Genomic DNA, 5,521 nt, shown 5'->3' with positions numbered 1-5,521 from the left:
GCACGTTGTAGCTTTCTTCTTCCAGTTTCTATATGGACTGCTTATAGCCTTATGTTTCTGTTTAAAAAGAAAAAAGAAAAGTAGAAGTTGAGTACCTGCCAAGTCTCCTTAATGCTGAGCAAGAAAGTAATCCCTTTGGTTCTTCTGTTCCTCACTTCTAGTCCCATTCTCTTGAGTTGGCCAGGTGGCATCAGTGGTAAAGAACCCACCTGCCAATGCAGGAGACGTAACAGACGCAGGTGTGACCCTTGGGTTGGGAAGATGCCCTGGAGAAGGGATTGGCTACCCACTCCAGTATTTTTGGACTTCCCTAGTGACTCAGATGGTAAAGAATCCGCCTACAATGCGGGAGACCTGGGCTTGATCCCTGAGTTGCAAAGATCCTCTGAAGGAGAGCATGGCAACCCACTCCAGTATTCTTGTCTGAAGAATCCCATGGACAGAGGAGACTGGCGGGCTATAGTCCATGGGGTCACAAAGAGTCAGACATGACGGAACAACTAAACGCAGCCCAGCACAGCACTTAACACGTGCATGCATCCACTCAGTCTCTCTAGTTGTTAGAGATCTAATAAAGTTTTCTCCTTTTTATTTACAAGATGTATTTGGAAATCCTTAACCTACATTTACATAAAATTTGTTTTTCTCAAGCACATATGAAACATTTACAGATGTGAATACCAAAGAAGCAATGTCATAAGGATTATATCATATGTCTGTAAAATAATTAAAGGACCATAAAAACTTGAAGGAAAAACTAATATGTTAAGAAATTTTAAAACACTTTTAAATACTTATTTATTATTGAAAGCACAAGAAAATTAGAAAGCACTTAGAATAATAATGGAAATGCTATGCATTGAAACTTGTGAAATGTAGCTTTTAAGAAAAATTGCTTTAGAGAGGGTTCCAGGAAGATGGCAAAGAGGAAGCACCAAGAATCTCTTCCCCCATCTAGAAAACAATTGTACTGGCAGAATCTGTCTGATGTAACTATTTTGAAACTCTGGAGGCTACTGAAGGCTTGCAACTTCAGAAGAATACCTGGATGGTAAATTATGGTTAATTCTGGTCAGTTTCAGCTACCCATCCCTCATCCCTAATCATTGAGTACACAGCTGTGCATGTGTTCCTGGAACAACTTGCATATAGTCTATGAGTTCAAGGTGGGCAAAAGGACTCTGTTGTCCAAATGTCAGGGATTTGTGCTCTTTGGGTGGAGGGGGGTGCGATTTGTGCTCTTGAATGCTGCTTTTGATCACAGAGGTACAGGCGATAGGTGGACAAACCATTGTTGTGCCTTCCCCATTGTTGCAAACCCCTCCTCCAATAGCTAAAGTAACTTACAGAGGACTTAAAGGGCTGGTGCTCATTCCCCACCCCCAGTTTCATTTTTTCCCCCTTCTGGGAGCTAGACATTAAAGGTTAGGAAATCCAACAACTGCTTATATGGGAGATATTAGAAAGTGACCATGTCTGCCCATGGAAAGAGAAAAGGCCTGAGAAGACCTTAAGTTTACACCTTTGACTTATCCTTGGCACAGAGACAACCTACAACAATCAAAAAGGGGGAAAAGGCAATGAACAAAAACAGTAACAACAACAACAAAATAGCAAACCACGGGAAGGAGAAGAATCTGGATTTCCAGAGTTGCCACATTATTAGATTCAAATGTCCAGTTTTCAACAACAACAAAAATCATGAGACATACAAAGAAACATGAAGGTATGACCTATTCAAAAGAAAAAAAGTAAATCAACAGAAACTTGCTGGAAAAGACCTGATGGCAGATATACCAGACAAAGACTTAAAAAGAACTGTTTTTAAAATGCTCAAATCACTAAAGGAAAATGCAGAGAAAGTAAAGAAAATGAATATATCAATAAAAGGAACATGTAACAAAAATTCTGGAGCTGAAAAGTAAAATACTGAAATGAAAATTTCACTAAAGGAATTCAAGGGCAGATTTGATCAGGCAGAAGAAAGAACAGCAATGGAACAGTGGAAATTATTGAGTCTGAGGAACAGAAACAAAAAAGATAGAAAAAAAATACCATCTATTTGGCCATGAATTAGTCTCAATAGATTTTTTAAATATATATTTTTCAGAGTATCTTCTATGACCATGACTAAATGAAGTTGTGAGGCTTCCCAGGTGGCTCAGTGATAAAGAATCTGTTGGCCAATGCAGGAGCCACAGGAGACTCGGGTTTGTTCCCTGGGAGGGGAAGATTCCCTGAAGGAGGAAATGGCAACCAACCCCAGTATTCTTGCCTGGAAAATTCCATGGACAGAGGAGCCTGGTGGGCCACAGTCCATAGGGTCGCAAAGAGTCGGACACGACTGAGTGACTAAGCATGCATGCAAATGAAGTTCAATATCAGTAACAGAAATAACTGGAAAATTCACAAAATTGTGGAAATTAAACAATGTAACTCTATCAAAGAGATCACAAAGAAAATTAGAAAATACTTAGACATGAATGAAAACAAAAACAACATACCAAAACTTACGGGACCCAGAAAATGCAGTGCTGAGTAGGAAATTTATTGATATAAACACATTTCGAAAAAGGAATAAGAAAGATTTCAAATCAACAACCTAACTGTAGAACAGAAGGAACTAGAAAAACAACAAACTAAAACCAGTTAGCAGAAAGAAGGAAACAAAGATTAGAGCAGAGATAAAAAATATAAAAACAATAGAGAAAATCAACAAAACCAAACATTGATTCTTTTTAAAGAAATCGAAATAATAAGCTTGTAGCCAAGTGTACTAAGAATTGGTGAAGACCCAAATTACTAAAATTAGAAATGAAAGTGGGGACATTACTACCAATTCTACAGAAGAATTATAAGAACTATGAACAACTGTATACCAGCAAATAGGATAACCTAGATGAATGTGGACAAATTCCTAGAACCACAAAATCTACCAAGACTAAATAACGAAGAAATAGAAAAATATGAATACCATATGAACCTTTACGTTGTAAACCAGGAGTGAGATGGGGTGCCAAGTATCACTGTTAATATTCAGTGTTGTTTGGGTTGGAAGGTCCTGATAGATGCAGTAAAACAAGTTAAGAAAAAAACAAAAAATGGAGATCTAAGAGTCAGAAAAAATGAAACCACACAATCATTGTTCTTGGATGATGTGATTGTTCACATAGAAAACTTCAAAAAATATATACAAATAAATCATTAGAATTAGGTAAATTCCCTGGGAATTTAAATCCTAATCCTAAATTCCCTGGATTATGACTTGTCACTTTTACTCCGGGGACCCAGGTTCTACCCCTGATAGGGGAACTAAGATCCCACAAGCTGTGTTCAGTTCAGTTCAGTTCAGTCGCTCAGTTGTGTCCAACTCTTTTCGAACTCGTGGACCGCAGCACGCCAGGCCTCCCTGTCCATCACCAACTCCCGGAGTTTACTCAAACTCATATCCATTGAGTTGGTGATGGCATCCAACCATCTCATCCTCTGTCGTCCCCTTCTCCTCCCGCCTTCAATCTTTCCCAGCATTGGGGTCTTTTCCAATGAGTCAGTTCTTCGCATCAGGTGGCCAAATTATTGGAGTTTCAGCATCAGCATCAGTCCTTCCAATGAATATTCAGGACTGATTTCCTTTAGGATGGACTGGTTGGATCTCCTTGCAGTCCAAGGGACTCTCAAGAGTCTTCTCCAATACCACAGTTCAAAAGCATCAATTCTTCGCCACTCAGCTTTCTTTATAGTTCAACTCTCACATCCATACGTGACTACTGGATTTTTCCAGTTTTGGGTTTTCCATAGCTTTGACTAGACAGACCTCGTTGGCAAAGTAACGTCTCTGCTTTTTAATATGCTGTCTAAGTTGGTCATAACTTTCCTTCCAAGGAGCAAGCATCTTTTAATTTCATGGCTGCAGTCACCATCTGCAGTGATTTTGGAGCCCAAAAAAATAGTCTCTCACTGTTTGCCATCTATTTTCCATGAAGTGGTGGGACCAGATGCCATGATTTTAGTTTTTTGAATGTTGAGTTTTAAGTCAACTTTTTCACTCTCTTCTTTCACTTTCATCAAGAGGCTCTTTATTTCTTTACTTTCTGCCATAAGGGTGGTGTCATCTGCATGTCTGAGATTATTAATATTTCTCCCGGCAGTCTTGATTCCAGCTTGTGCTTCATCCAGCCCAGCATTTCTCATGATGTACTCTGCATAGAAGTTAAATAAGCAGAGTGACAATATACAGCTTTGATGTACCCCTTTCCTGATTTGGAACCAAGCTGTGGGATGTGGCCGAAAAAAAAGTTATTAGAATGAATAAGACACTTTAGTAGATCATTGGTTCCATCAGTAAAAAACAATTGCACATCTACAGTACAAAAACTAGAAAACTGAAAAATATCTGTTTACCTTAACAGATATAAAGTATTACCTAAAACAAAATTTACAAAAGTTGTGCAAGAGACTGAACAGCCGAAGCTCCAACTTTGGGCTCTTAAGTTTTCAACCACCATTTTCCCAGGAGGATGATGGAGGGGCAACAGGATGGCTCCAGGTGGCCTCTGGCATCTTTTGGACTCTGGCACCATGGTCTCCCTGACGGTATGGAAGGTCCCCAGTAAACCACGATGGGAGACTCTGAGAACAGATCCAATTCCTAGCAAAGTCACCGCCACAGGTGTGTCCTCGACTTGTAAATTTTCCAGTAGATACTGAACCTCTGGAATGCTTGGGGGAGCATGATTCCAGGATGATTCTAATGAAGATGAATAGATCCAAATTCTTAAAAATTTCATCCCAAAGAAGGGTTCCAACTCTGTCTTCAGGATTGCATGCAATGTGATGAGTAAATCCGAGATGTTGGACTTGATTCCAGGATCGTTCCAATGGAGACCAGAAGATCCAGCTCCACACCAACTTGAGCTCCAGACTGTGTCTCCAACTCTAGATCACATCTCCCCCTCACCCCGCCATTTTTTTTTTAATATGTTCTGGATCTTAATTGCAGCATGCAGGATCTCTTTTTTTTTTTTTTTTGCAGCATATGTGATCTTTACAGAATGTGGGATCTAGTTCCCTGGCCAAGAATCAAACCAGGCCCCCTGCATTGGGAACTTGGAGTCTTAGCCACTGGACCACGAGGGAAGTCCTTAGATCAATCCTAAAGTCTGGAGTAAGTCCACGCTGTAGGATAGGATTCCAGATTTCAGAAATGGTTACAACAGAGATGAGTAGATCCAACTTCTTACAAAATAGAGATCTGAGGTGTGCTGTTTCCTTTCAGTGGAAGAGCTCAGGGGAGTGTCACAGGCCAGGATGGTTTGCTGTGCAGCCACATGGATGGACCCCCTTACAAAATAGAGGCTCAAGGTGTGTCCCCAACTCTTAAACCTCCCAGATTGTGTCAGATGTCCTTAATAAGACCACTATGGAGGATCTTTCTCAGTGGAAAGGAGTAAGTTGAACTCCTTGGGTCTGTCTTAAATTCAAACATCTCAAATAATTCAGTGCTGAGATTACCAGGCCAGGC

This window comes from Bos grunniens, chromosome 2 (genome assembly GCF_055505025.1).
Source record: "Bos grunniens cultivar Pamir isolate PY7600 chromosome 2, Bosgru_T2T1.0, whole genome shotgun sequence".
NCBI classification, from domain to species: Eukaryota; Metazoa; Chordata; class Mammalia; order Artiodactyla; family Bovidae; genus Bos; species Bos grunniens.
The sequence above is the reverse complement of the archived record's forward strand: the minus strand, read 5'-3'. Positions refer to the sequence as shown.